The following is a 15,200-nucleotide window of genomic DNA, read 5'->3' as shown; positions in this document are numbered from 1 at the left end:
AACGAAACACAATCAACCACGTGCAATGCTCAAACAACATGATGCAAACATGGTATGATATGCGGGATGTGGTGTGCGATGCATATGCAAGATTTGACAAGGAATGATTGAATCTGGCCTCAACTTGGAAATCCAAGAGTGCCACTGGAAAGGTGAGGTGATTTCGGTTGAAATCGATATAAAGATCACCGGAATCGGATGTACGGTTTTGAAATGGCAAGCAAAACAAATATGGCACCGGTCTGCGATAATCAGCAAGTGACCAACTAAATGCATCAAGATAAATATGCTAAAGCACTGAAACATAGCAACAAAATACATGGCAGGGATCCACTCATGAATCTTGACAAAAGATGAACACTGAGCTACGGCTAATTCATCCATTAACAGGTTCAAACAAGCATGGCAAAAGTGCAAATGATAACAGGTTTCAGACTTAGTGAAATTAACACAAGTCTGGAATTTATCATTAGGAAGCACAATTTAGAGCATGAAAACTACATGCTACAAGAACTTAACATGGAAAATAAAGGCATGACATGAAGCTACTCAAAGCACGTAAAAAAAGTCCTTTAGTGACCTTGAGCCAAAAGGGATCAGAAAATACAATTGCAAGCATGTGAACATGGCAAAAACATAAACAGATTCAGACTTGGTGAAAAACTGGAGCATGCATATCAGTTAACGAGTAGGCATGTTTACGAGCTCGATGCACTTACTACAGAGCATGGCATGACAAACTAAGCATACACCCATCAAGAATACATGGCATAGAAGCTAGACATGGCAAGAACAACAACATAGTATGCACGGATCAATAGCAACATCCTCGGCAAAATCGCTAAACATGTCAACAATCTGCCAGGATTATTTTATAGCAAAAGTAGAACTTGATTGACTCAAGCTAGGGTGCTCCATAATTGCAAACAAAGACATGGATGGATCGAGCACCACAATGTTAACAAAACATCCTTACTGATCATCCTCAAAAGAGGCACGGATCACTAGGAAACAACATGAACATATGGCATAACGACAAAAATAGAACAAGGACTTAGTGAAATTCTAAGTCCCTGAAATCAACATTACCGATTACGCTACTTTGCAAGCTTGTGCTAGTCACCAAAAATATCACAAAAATACATGGCAAGCACCTCTGTAAAGATGGCATGGCATATAACAAAACACATGTAGAGCTCAGGATCATAGCATGCACACATTAATCATGGCAAAAATGACAAAATGCCATTTGCTGAAACAGATCTGCCAAATTCATCACATAGCCCTCTTCCAACAGCATTTCGAGCATCAAGATGAGCTCAAATGAAAATGATGCAATGAGATGAAATGATGTACTCGTCGAGGCGAACATTTTGATATGCTACACGCACAAATCGGAGCTACGGATGCAGAGTTACGACATGATGAAGATTGCAAAAAATACTGAAATGGAGGCAAAAGGTCAACCGCTAGGATTTTTTAGATCTGGATCCGAGGCACGTTCTTCGAGGATGGCCGGAACAGTGCTTGCCGGAGTTGCGGTGGACGGCGGCCGGAGTTGTCGGCGAGGTGGCGTGGAGGAGCACGGCGGGCTCCGGGCGGCGGACGGTGGCCGTCGCCGGCGTCGAGCGGGCCGGGCGGCGCCGGCAGGGAGAGGTGGCGCGGTCGGCGGGTGACTCGCCGGGGCGGCAGAGGCGAGGTGGGGCGGCGGCTGCCGGAGCTGGGGCCAACCGGAGCGAGCGGCGGTGGCCGGAGCTCGCCGGCTCGGGCGAGGAAGAAAGCAGGCGGCGGCGGGCGCCGGTTGGGCCACGGTGGGTGGCGCGGCAATGTGGGGCGCAGGCGGCGGACGAATCCGGAAGCGCCACGTGGCGGCGGAGGGGTGAAATGGACGTTGTCCGGCTGGACAGAGATTTGTCCCGCGGCGCGTGGAGAGGAAGGGTCTAGGGTTTGCCCGAGATTTTTGGAAGGGGATCTATATATAGGCATAGAGGGAGCTAGGAAGCTCCAAATGGAGTGCGGTTTGCGGCCATGCGATCGTGATCAAACGCTCTAGATGATGGGAGAGGTTTAGGTGGGCTTTGGGCCAAATTGGAAGGGTGTTGGGCTGCAACACAAATGAGGCCTTTTCGGTCCCTCGGTTAACCGTTGGAGTATCAAACGAAGTCCAAATGGTACAAAATTTAACAGGGGGTCTACCGGTAGTAAACCAAGGCCGCATGGCAAGTATCGGTCCAATCCGGAAATGTTTAACCCCCACACACGAAAAGAGGTAGAAAGGACCACCGGGTGACATAGGAGCGTCGGAATGCAAAACGGATAACAGGGAAAATGCTCGGATGCATGAGACGAACACGTATGCAAATGCAATGCACATGATGACATGATATGAGATGCATGACAAAGGCAACAACACATGGAGACAAAAACCCGACACCGAGGAAAATAAAATAACTTAGACCGGAAACAGCAAGAGTTGGAGTACAGATAAGGTAAATTACATCCGGGGTGTTACAACACTCCACCACTACGAAAGGATCTCGTCCCGAGATCTAGGACTGGAAAAACGCCGGGTACTCAAAACGGAGGTGGTCCTCGCGTTCCCAGGTGGCTTCACGGTCGGAATGGTGTGACCACTTGACTTTGAGGAATTTGATTGACTTATTGCGAGTCTTGTGCTCAGTTTCTTCAAGGATAGCAACGGGGTGCTCACGATAAGAAAGGTCTTCTTGGAGATCAATGTCTTCGAAGTTGACGGTGCGGTCAGGAGTCTTGAAGCACTTGCGGAGCTGAGAGACATGGAACACGTCGTGCACATTTGCAAAGTTGGAGGGAAGCTCAAGTTGATAGGCGAGATCGCCTCTCTTGCTGACGATCTTGAAAGGACCCACGTATCTAGGGGCAAGTTTCCCTTTGATACCGAAGCGACGAGTACCTTTCATTGGAGAGACGTGGAGGTAAACATGGTCTCTGATCTCGAAAGACAAATCACGATGCTTACTATCATAGTAGCTCTTCTGGCGCGATTGCGCTGCTTTGAGGTTATCACGAATGACTTTGCACATCTCATCTGCCTCTGTGATCAAGTCATTTCCAAGAAGTTGATGTTCACCAGTCTCTGACCAGTTAAGAGGAGTACGACACTTCCTGCCATAGAGAATTTCAAATGGGGCCTTGCCCGAACTCGCTTGGAAGCTGTTGTTGTAGGAGAACTCGGCATGTGGAAGACAATCTTCCCACTTCATACCGAAAGAGATAACGCAAGCCCTGAGCATATCTTCAAGAATCTGATTGACATGCTCTACTTGGCCGCTAGTTTGAGGATGAAAAGCTGTGCTGAAACGGATGTTGGTGCCCATGGCCTTCTGAAAAGAATCCCAAAACTTCGAGGTGAAGATGCTGCCACGATCTGAAGAAATCAACTGCAGAATGCCGTGCAGAGAGACAATCCGAGAGGTATAAAGCTCCGCCAATTGAGATGCTGTGACAGACTCTTTGATAGGCAGAAAGTGAGCCACTTCAGTGAGTTTGTCGATGACAACGAATATAGCATCATTGCCACGCTTAGACTTTGGAAATCCCGTCACGAAGTCCATCTCAATGTGGTCAAACTTCCATTCTGGAATGGCAAGAGGTTGGAGGAGACCAGCTGGTCGTTGCTGTTCTGCCTTCACTCTTCTGTAGACATCACATTCATTCACGAACTGAGCAATCTCGCGCTTCATTCGAGTCCACCAATACGCCTGCTTGAGGTCCTGGTACATCTTTGTACTCCCAGGGTGGATGGAGAGGAGTGAATTGTTAGCCTCATTCATAATGACTTTACGAAGGTCACCTTTAGGCACAACAATGCGATCCTCGAAGAAGAGAGTATCCTTGTCATCAAGGCGATAGCACTTGTACTTGGATTGACTCTTGGCAATCCCAATCTTCACCTTCTTCACCATAGCATCAAGAAGTTGAGCCTCACAAATCTGATCTTCCAAAGTAGGAGAGACTTGAAGGTTGGCGAGTAAACCTTGAGGAACAACTTGCAAATTGAGTTTGCGGAAAGCTTCACAAAGCTCGGGTTGGTGAGGCTTGAGAATCAGACTGTTGCAGTAAGCCTTCCTGCTCAATGCGTCAGCAATTACATTGGCCTTTCCTGGAGTATATTCGATGCTCGGATTATACTCTTGAATCATTTCGACCCAACGAGTCTGCCTGAGGTTGAGATTAGGCTGAGTGAAGATGTACTTGAGGCTCTTGTGGTCAGTGAAGATGTCCACTTTTCTTCCCAATAAGAGATGTCTCCAAGTCAAAAGAGTATGCACAACTGCTGCCAACTCAAGGTCATGAGTGGGGTAGTTCTTTTTATTGGGCTTCAACTGGCAAGAAGTATAGGCCACAACTTTCTTCTCTTGCATCAACAATGCACCAAGACCTTGAAGAGAGGCATCACAGAAGACCTCGAACGGTTTGGATTCATCAGGAGGAGTCAGAACTGGAGCAGTGACTAATTTCTCTTTCAGGGTGTTGAAAGCGATGTCACATTCAGGAGACCAAACGTACTTCACGTGCTTCTGGAGAAGGTTGAAAAGTGGCTTCATGATCTTTGAGAAGTTCTCAACGAACCTTCGACAATAGCTTGCGAGCCCAAGGAAGCTGCGGAGTTGCTTCACGTTCTGAGGTGGTTCCCAATTCACAATTGCAGACACCTTCTCAGGATTCACCGCTATGCCCTTGGCAGAGATGATATGCCCAAGGTAGAGAACCTCATCGAGCCAAAACTCACACTTTGAGAACTTGGCGTAGAACTGATGTTCTCTGAGCTTATCTAGCACCAAACGCAAGTGCTTGGCAAGATCTTCCTTGTTCTTGGAAAAGACCAAAATGTCATCGAGGTAGACCAAGACGAAGTCATTTGTGTAGGGGTTGAAGATGAAGTTCATCATGCGAGAGAAAGTCGGAGGAGCATTGACGAGGCCAAAAGACATGATAGTGTATTCATATGAACCATAGCTTGTTCTGAACGCCGTCTTGGGGATATCTTGCTCACGAATTCGAATCTGGTGATAGCCCATACGGAGATCAAGCCTGGAGAATACTTGAGCACCTTTGAGTTGTTCAAACAGCTCGTTGATGTTGGGAAGTGGGTACTTGTTCTTTATAGTCTTCTTGTTCAATGGACGGTAGTCAACACAAAGTTGGTCCGTTCCATCCTTCTTCTTCACAAAAAGAACTCCACAACCCCACGGAGAAGAACTAGGTCGGATGAGACCCATACGCTCTTGTTCATCGAGTTGTTTCTTCAGCTCCTTCAACTCTTTGGGTCCCAGCTTGTAAGGACGTTTGCAAACAGGTTCCGTGCCAGGCTCAAGATCGATGACGAATTCAACTGGCCGGTGTGGAGGCATTCCTGGAAGCTCTTCTGGAAAGACGTCTTGATATTCGCAAACGACTGGAATTTGAGAGATGGCATCCAGTTCATCCTTCTCATTGAGAGAAAACAGACGGATGGTATCGTCATTAGCGGCAAAGACAATTACATCCTCAGACGAATGAGTCAATTGAATCTGCCTGGCAGCACAATCAAGCTGAGCCTTGTGCTTAGAAAGCCAGTCCATTCCAAGAATAACATCAATATCCGAGTTACCAAGGACAATTGGAGAAGCCAAAAACTTGAAGTCGCCCATCATGATAGAAACATCTTGGACTATTGAAGTAGCCCTCATAGACTTAGTCGGAGAAACCACTCCCATAGGTTTACCCAACATTTGCGAAATGAAGTCATGCTTGGAAACAAATGATCTTGACATGAAACAATGTGATGCACCAGTATCAAAAAGTACTTTTGTAGGAACATCGTTAACAGGAAGATTACCCATGATGACATCTGACGAGTCCTCTGCCTGAGCTGCATTCATCAAGTTGACCTTGGCGTGCTTAGGGTTATGCTTGACCACAACTGTACTTGCCGATCTCACAGGAGGAGGAGGGAGACGCCTCTGATTGAAGCATTTGTTGTCATAGTGACCCTTCTGTTGGCACTTGTTGCACGTGACCTCTAAAAGCGGACGGTGATATGGAGCACTTGATCTTGGAGCTTGAGACGAAGTCTTGTTCTGAAAGCTAGGGTTGGGTGGGTGGGAAGATCCACTGCCACCTTTGCTCTTCTGCTGATAAGGCTGACGGAATGGAGGAGGAGGAAGCCAATACTTTTGCTGCTTAGCCACTTGAGTTGAGGAAGAAGGAGTTGCATCTCTGACTCGCTTCTTGGAAGCATCGCACTTCAGTTGAGCAGTCTCTTGCTTCATTGCCATGTTGTAAAACTCATCGTACCTCTTGGGCTCAAAGAGGACGAGAGCTAGCTGGATTTCTTCTCTGAGACCACCCCTGAACTGGTATATCATGCTCTTCTCGTCAGGGACGTCTTGCTTAGCAAAAGGGGCGAGCTTCTGAAACATTTTGTTGTACTCGTAAACGGACATAGTGCCTTGCTTCAGGTTGTGGAATTCCTCACGCTTGCTTTCAACCATGCTCTGAGGAATATGATGAGCTTTGAAGTCTTGACGGAATTCATCCCAGGTAATCACACGACCTCCTCTGGAATCTTTGTACTGCTGAAACCATTCTGCAGCTTGGTCTTTGAGTTGGAAGGAGGCAAACTTGACAAAGTCCTCAGGCCTGACGTTACTGCACTCGAAATGCTTGCATATGTCCACGAGCCAATCATCAGCGTCTGTTGCCTCAACACAATTGCTGAAGGTCTTTGGCTGGTTAGCAAGGAACTGGTTGAGTGTAGCAAACTGATTCTGATTGTTGCCCTGGCCCTGGTTCCCTTGGTTGCGCTCTTGAAGAAGTTGCATGATCAGCTGCGTGTTTGCATTGGTAGCGGCCATCACAGCTTGCCATGCCTCCGGAGGTGGAGGTGGTGGTGGCGGATTAGGATTCGGAGTCGTGCGCGTTGGAGGAGCCATCCTAAAGAGGTTGACATCCGTTAGCACATTGACAGACAAATATTGAAGCTGAATCAAACGAGTTGAAATTGCAACATATAGTCTTCACATCCGAACAAAATGAACGAATGCATTCCAATTGAAATGGTCACATATCCATAAATTGAGAAGCCACTTAGAATTGAGGTAGAAGAAAAAAAACAACAAGGTACGGAACAAGAACAAATACTTGGTGAGGACTACCCAATCCCAAACCAAATATCCGCGGAAGAAGAACTAGAGCTACAAGAATTCCCACTTATGAAACTCCCGAACCTTTCCGGTTGTGCAATCAGGTGTTGGGGATACAGGGGAAGCATAATATCTCACCCAAATCTAGCAAATCCTACATCCAACTGTATCCATCCTTCAACACATAACCGAGAAACCTTCGGAAATCATCTACCTCAACCTTTGAAAAGCATTCGTTATACGAGTTATGGCAATACTCCCGAACTCCCGCCCCAGTACTGGGTGGCGTCGAGATTATCTCACCAACAACTGCATAAAAGAGATTTTCGATGTCGGCGAAACTCAGGTATTCCAGAATCTCAACGATAAAATTGTGATGACAACACCTCGGAGCTCAACTCCCCGGGACACTGCCACAACCCCTAAATGTCAGGAGGCACCAAGAACAATGTTCTCGTCACAAATCGATCGGAACGATTCCAAGATACCCGCCTGATCCTAAATTTTTTTAGTGAAATTTGAGAAGAGAAGAGTCAAAACTCTACGTCAGGATGCCTTACTAGAGCGATGAAGGGACTACGGAGTAAAAAGAATTCCTAAACTCTCTGATATATATAATCCTAAATGACTCAAAACATTTTTCTAGACTCAACAACGCCAGCGATTCGATCAAGCAGGGGGCTCCTAAGGTCGGGGAAGGCTCTGATTACCAACTTATAACGCCCTCGATGCGGCTATATCTCCTACGTGTCGAAGCACGACTTAGAGGCATAACCGCATTGAAAGCAATGTCGCAAGTAAGGTAATCTTCACAACAACCCATGTAAATAGATAAAAGGGGAAAAGGTACATAGTTGGCTTACACTTGCCACATCACACAAATACATGAATAACATTACAATCATCCAATACACTCATGGTCCGACTACGGTACCAAACTGAAGATCAACCCCTAGATGCGACAAAGTCCCCGATCGCCCCAACTGGGCACCACTACTGATCATCTGGGAAAGACACATAGTAACAGCAAGAGTCTTCATCGAACTCCCACTTGAGCTCAAGCGCATCATCTGGAACGGTATCATCGGTCCCTGCATCTGGTTTTGGAAGTAAACTGTGAGTCACGGGGACTCAGCAATCTCGCACCCTCGCGATCAAGACTATTTAAGCTTATAGGTAAGACAAGGTATGATGTGGAGCTGCAGCAAGCGACTATCATATATGGTGGCTAACCTGTTCGCAAAAGAGATCGAGAAGAGAAGGCAAAAGCACGGTCGAACAACTATGATCAAGAAGTGATCCTAGACAACCTACGTCAAGCATTACTCCAACACCGTGTCCACTTCCCAGACTCCGCCGAGAAGAGACCATCACGGTTACACACGTGGTTGATTCATTTTAATTAAGTTAAGTTTCATGTTATCTACAACCGGACATTAACAAATTCCCATCTGCCCATAACCGCGGGCATGGCTTTCGAAAGTTCAAATCCCTGCAGGGGAGTCCCAACTTAGCCCATCACAAGCTCTCACGGTCAACGAATGATATTCCTTCTCCCGAGACATTCCGATCAGACTCGGCATCCCGGTTACAAGACATCCTCGACAATGGTAAAACAAGTCCAGCAAGACCACCCGCTATGCCGACAAATCCCGATAGGAGCTGCACATATCTCGTTCTCAGGGCACACCGGATAAGCTAAGCGTACGGGAGCCAACGTAACCCAAGTTGCCAAGGGACGGCCCCGCACGGTGCTCTGGGTTGGACCAACACTTAGAGAAGCACTGGCCCGGGGGTTTAAAATAAAGATGACCCTTGAGTCTGCGAAACCCAAGGGAAAAAGGCTAGGTGGCGAATGGTAAAACCAAGGTCGGGCCTTGCTGGAGGAGTTTTATTCAAGGCGAACTGTCAAGGGGTTCCCATTATAACCCAACCGCATAAGGAACGTAAAATTCAGGAACATAACACCGATATGACGGAAACTAGGGCGGCAAGAGTGGAACAAAACACTAGGCAAAAGGCCGAGCCTTCCACCCTTTACCAAGTATATAGGTGCATTTAAGATAACAAGATAATATAGTGATATCCCAACAATAAACAATGTTCCAACAAGGAACGATCTCCAATCTTCACCTGCAACTAGCAATGCTATAAGAGGGGCTGAGCAAAGCGGTAACATAGCCAATCAACGGTTTGCTAGGACATGGTGGGTTAGAGGTTTGACATGGAAATTTGGGAGGCATGATAAGCAAGTGGTAGGTATCGTAGCATAGGCATAGCAAAAGAGCGATCATCTAGCAAGCAAAGATAGAAGTGATTTCGAGGGTATGGTCATCTTGCCTGCAAAGTTCTCAGAGTTGACTTGATCCTCGTAAGCGAACTCAACGGGCTCCTCGTTCGCGAACTCGTCTCCTGGCTCTACCTAAACAAGAACAACAAGAAAACGGAACACAATCAACCACGTGCAATGCTCAAACAACATGATGCAAACATGATATGATATGCGGGATGCGGTATGCGATGCATATGCAAGATTTGACAAGGAATGATTGAACCTGGCCTCAACCTGGAAATCCAAGAGTGCCACTGGAAAGGTGAGGTGATTTCGGTTGAAATCGATATAAAGATCACTGGAATCGGATGCACGGTTTGGAAATGGCAAGCAAAACAAATATGGCACCGGTCTGCGATAATCAGCAAGTGACCAACTAAATGCATCAAGATGAATATGCTACAGCACTCAAACATAGAAACAAAATACATGGCAGGGATCCACTCATGAAGCTTGACAAAAGATGAACACTGAGCTACGGCTAATTCATCCATTAACAGGTTCAAACAAGCATGGAAAAATTGCAAATGATAACAGATTTCAGACTTTGTGAAATTAACACAAGTTTGGAATTTATCATCAGGAAGCACAATTTAGAGCATGAAAACTACATGCTACAAGAACTTAACATGGCAAATAAAGGCATGGCATGAAGCTACTCAAAGCACGTAACAAAAGTCCCTTAGTGACCTTGAGCCAGAAGGGATCAGAAAATACAATTGCAAGTATGTGAACATGGCAAAAACATAAACAGATTCAGACTTGGTGAAAAACTGGAGCATGCAAATCAGTTAACGAGTAGGCATGTGTACGAGCTCGATGCACTTACTACAGAGCATGGCATGAAAAACTAAGCATACACCCATCAAGAATACATGGCATAGAAGCTAGACATGGCAAGAAAAACAACATAGCATGCACGGATCAATAGCAACATCCTCGGCAAAATCGCTAAACATGTCAACAATCTGCCAGGATTATTTTATAGCAAAAGTAGAGCTCGATTGACTCAAGCTAGGGTGCTCCATAATTGCAAACAAAGACACGGATGGATAGAGCACCACAATTTTAACAAAACATCCTTACTGATCATCCTCAAAAGAGGCACGGATCACTAGGAAACAACATGAACATATGGCATAACGACAAAAACAGAACAAGGACTTAGTGAAATTCTAAGTCCCTGAAATCAGAATTACCGATTACGCTACTTTGCAAGCTTGTGCTAGTCACCACAAATATCACAAAAATACATGGCAAGCACCTCCGTAAATATGGCATGACATATAACAAAACACATGTAGAGCTCAGGATCATAGCATGCACACATTAATCATGGCAAAAATGACAAAATGCCATTTGCTGAAACAGATCTGCCAAATTCATCACATAGCCCTCTTCCAACAGCATTTCAAGCATCAAGATGAGCTCAAATGAAGATGATGCAATTTGATGAAATGATGTACTCGTCGAGTGGAACATTTTGATATGCTACACACACAAATCGGAGCTAAGGATGCAGAGTTACGACATGATGAAGATTGCAAAAAAATACTGAAACGGAGGCAAAAGGTCAACCGCTAGGGTTTTTTAGATCTGGATCCGAGGCACGTTCTTCGAGGATGGCCGGAACAGTGCTTGCCGGAGTTGTCGACGAGGTGGCGTGGAGGAGCACGGCGGGCTCCGGGCGGCGGACGGTGGCCGTCGCCGGCGTCGAGCGGGCCGGGCGGCGCCGACAGGGAGAGGTGGCGCGGGCGGCGTGCAACTCGCCGGGGCGGCGGAGGCGAGGTGGGGCGGCGGCTGCCGGAGCTGGGGCCGGCCGGAGCGAGCGGCGGTGGCCAGAGCTCGCCGGCTCGGGCGAGGAAGAAAGCAGGCGCGGCGGGCGCCGGTTGGGCCGCGGGGGAGAGGAAGGGTCTAGGGTTTGCCCGAGATTTTTGGAAGGGGATATATATATAGGCATAGAGGGAGCTAGGATGCTCCAAATGTAGTGCGGTTTGCGGCCACGCGATCGTGATCGAACGCTCTAGATGATGGGAGTAGTTTAGGTGGGTTTTGGGCCAAATCGGAAGGGTGTTGGGCTGCAACACAAACGAGGCCTTTTCGGTCCCTCGGTTAACCGTTGGAGTATCAAACGAAGTCCAAATGGTACGAAACTTGATAGGCGGTCTACCAGTAGTAAACCAAGGCCGCATGGCAAGTCTCGGTCCAATCTGTAAATGTTTAACCCCCACACACGAAAAGAGGTAGAAAGGACCACCGAGTGACATAGGAGCGCCGGAATGCAAAACGGACAACGGGGAAAATGCTCGGATGCATGAGACGAACACGTATGCAAATGCAATGCACATGATGACATGATATGAGATGCATGAAAAAGGCAACAACACACGGAGACAAAAACCCGACACCGAGGAAAATAAAATAACTTAGGCCGGAAACGGCAAGAGTTGGAGTGCAGATAAGGTAAATTACATCCGGGGTGTTACAAGGGGCACTTAACAACCATAGCTGAATGCAGTATCAGTACTTATATAGGTTCAACCGTACAAAGCACGCCTCGAACAGTGCTACTTTGCCTACAGTTAACCAAGGGTGAGGTCGCCAAGCCCCAGGACAAGGCCCAGGCGCTACCCCGTGTATCCACAACCTTTTAAAAGCGGCTTCATCTCGTAATGTGGTCAATAAACATGATATTCGCTTTAGAGCCATGGAAAAGCAGGAACATAATCTTCTGTCCTATTCTCCAAGATGGACGGGCCTTCATTATTTGAGACCACCCATGAATAAGTATCTTTTCACCTCCAAGGGGAATGGAGTAGGTCGACATAAACATCATGTTGTGACCAAGCGCAAGTCTAACCTGACCATGGTCAGGCATCTGTATAGGAACAATAGAAATGGGCAGTTTCTATTTCAAGAGGACCACATCTGTAAAATGGTTTATAAGCAATAGTTTATGAACAACATATATAACAGAAAACAGCTCGTACCATAAGTTTCTTGACACAGTTGGACCTGTTCAATGAGTGCAGCAGTGGCACACATATCCCACGTGGCCTTCCACCATTGAAACGCCCCACAAGGACCTCAAGACGATCAATAAAGTGTAGGAACTTGTGGATGTCATCCTAGTAACTTTAGTGCCATCAGTAACAGCCGAGTTCTTACAGAATAACAAACGAGTAGCCTGCTTAACTCTGAAAAAACCTACACGTGCTACCAATTATAAGAAAATATTAGTTAGAAGTAGCATCTTCGTGAAGGATTCGTTGCTACTTCTAAAGTTAAATTGTGATTAGTTAGACAGAATAGGTGGATTAAGAAGTAATCGAGGCAACAAGCTAGAACTAGATACAAAACTAACATGGATGAACAATTGGAACGACGTCGGGGTGGAAGACCGCAGTGAAGATGAGACCAGGTTCTGCTATTTCCATCAACATTTGTGCACCAACTTTCAGTCCGTAACACTTGAGAAAGTTTATCCAAGTTTGGCCATAAAAAAGCAGTGATCTTCTTGGTTCATGACCCAACTCGGAACTTATATCCATGGCTTGTCTTCACTGTGACCATTAAACTGGTGTATTCAGTTATGGCAAGGCCGAGCACCTTGAGTACATGTGTTCTGGCAGAGCAAGTAATGCACTGCAGGAAAAATAATATAAGAACAGAATGTATTCCCTATCAAAATCTAGAAATAATTTCCTCCTTCACGTCAGTGTTGACCATGGTACTAGTACCTTTTATCCAAATATAGCAATCCAAATTTCCAAATTAGTCGACAGCATGTTCAAAAAACCCCACCTTCCCGAATAGAAAAGAGGATTCTAGGAACATACTGTGCGTGTTTTAAAATCCTGTGTTAGGATGAGAAGGAACAAGTGTGGCGTCTCGCCGAGGGCGCAGAAACCTGTAGGGTCCTCACACTTTGGGCACTGCAATTGAAACACACTAGATTCAGTAGGAAGAAAAATGCATCAACGGTGGCGGCTGCCATCCTAGGATTACCGCCGACGGAACTTGGATTTATCGGGGATGGATGAAGAATTCGTACTTGGTTCTCCATGAGAAAACCCTATGCAATCGCCGAGGGGTTTTTTTCTCTGAACAAGCAGACGAGGGAGAAGGGGATTCAGGCCCAGTGAAATATTGCCGCTTCGTTGGTCCAGCTTACTGCTAAAGCTAGAAAGGTGGGTTTTTTTTGTGATTTGACGGCTCATTGGGCATTACTGCGGCGCTACGACCGGGTTGTGTCTACCGTGCAGTTATGCACTCTAATTTGGTGCATATGGCACGTGGACCCCATTGCCGGATGCCCCAGATATCAGTGAAAGGAAGTAGAAAGACAGGAGTAACTAGTTACACATAAATATATTTTTGACAGAGAGATGCTCCCTCTGTAAAGAAATATAATTTTTTATATAATAACTTTATACATAAGAAAAATCAAGGGGAATATATATAACATATATAATTAAAAAAAGAGTTTTTTAACACAGTATAGACGAGTTGGTGATGATGGTGTGCCTGCCATCCTGCAATATAGGCCGTCCGATTTATATCTGACGGATAGGAAGGAAACTATGGTAATTTTGCAAAAAGGTACCCACACACTTCTCCACATTTGCAAATAAGGCCTTCCCTCGTTCATCCTTTTCTCTCACATGATAAAATACTCATGCAAATGCATCTTGATGTTACATGCAACGCACGGGCATTATGGGGGGTTCAGCTGAGAATATAATACTCAGACAGGCTCACGGTTCTGGACTTTGGGCCACAGTCCGGTGGGCCTGCATGTTTGGGGGCCCATGTGTTCTACCTCAACGCTTTTCATATTGCAAGCGATCGGTACGACACTGGTTTTAGATGCTGTCGCAAGGCGAATTCACAAAATTGAATAAAGCACAACAACTGTTGGAATGAAATCGAACGACAGTTCCTAACCAGCAATCAGAGTTGCAATTCTATCAACGATATACCATGTGATAAATAATATTGTCATACTACTTATACACACAAGACACTTGTTTCACCATGCCAGATTATTACATCAAAATCTCTCGGAGGATAGATCAGTTCGACAGTTGCATGCTGCTACCGAAGAATTTCAAAGTTGATTTGGACCCGCTCTCCTTGCCAAGAAAGTTCGATTTTGATATCATCCCCTACCGCAAGATATGATTTAGATTTGAACCTTGACCATCCTTTAGCATCAATCATCATGCAACCATCCTTTGTACTTACGGTATATTGAGCAGGTTCATTCACGCCAAGGCTGCACATGGTAAGAGAAACTTGGCCATGGTCGCCCGGATTGTTGAACGACTCCCTCGTTGCTCTAGGAATTCTTTGTTTGCAAACAAGAAGACATACACAAACAGTTAGATCAACACAGTGAATGATGTGAAACAACATGGAAAGAAAAAAAGAACGGAGCACTTGGGCGACCAATGCTTACTAAGAAGGTGGACATGTCGGTTTTTGTAAGGACTTTGGTATATGAAGTGCGAACTGTAGCCCAATCTGTTGCCGGTGCAACTGGTGGTTCCGTTGCCGCTACACGAGCTGGAGCAGATGCAAGTGCAAGTGTTGGTGCATGTGCCGAAGCCATTGCTGGTGCCCGTGCCGGTGCGACTGGTAGTGCCGCTGATGCTGCCGGAGATGGTGCTCCTTGTAGAGCTGGTGCCGGTGTCGGAGCA

This window comes from Triticum urartu, chromosome 2A, assembly GCF_056163025.1.
Source record: "Triticum urartu cultivar PI428250 chromosome 2A, HENAU_Tu73, whole genome shotgun sequence".
NCBI classification, from domain to species: domain Eukaryota; kingdom Viridiplantae; phylum Streptophyta; class Magnoliopsida; order Poales; family Poaceae; genus Triticum; species Triticum urartu.
This window is presented reverse-complemented; position numbering follows the sequence as displayed.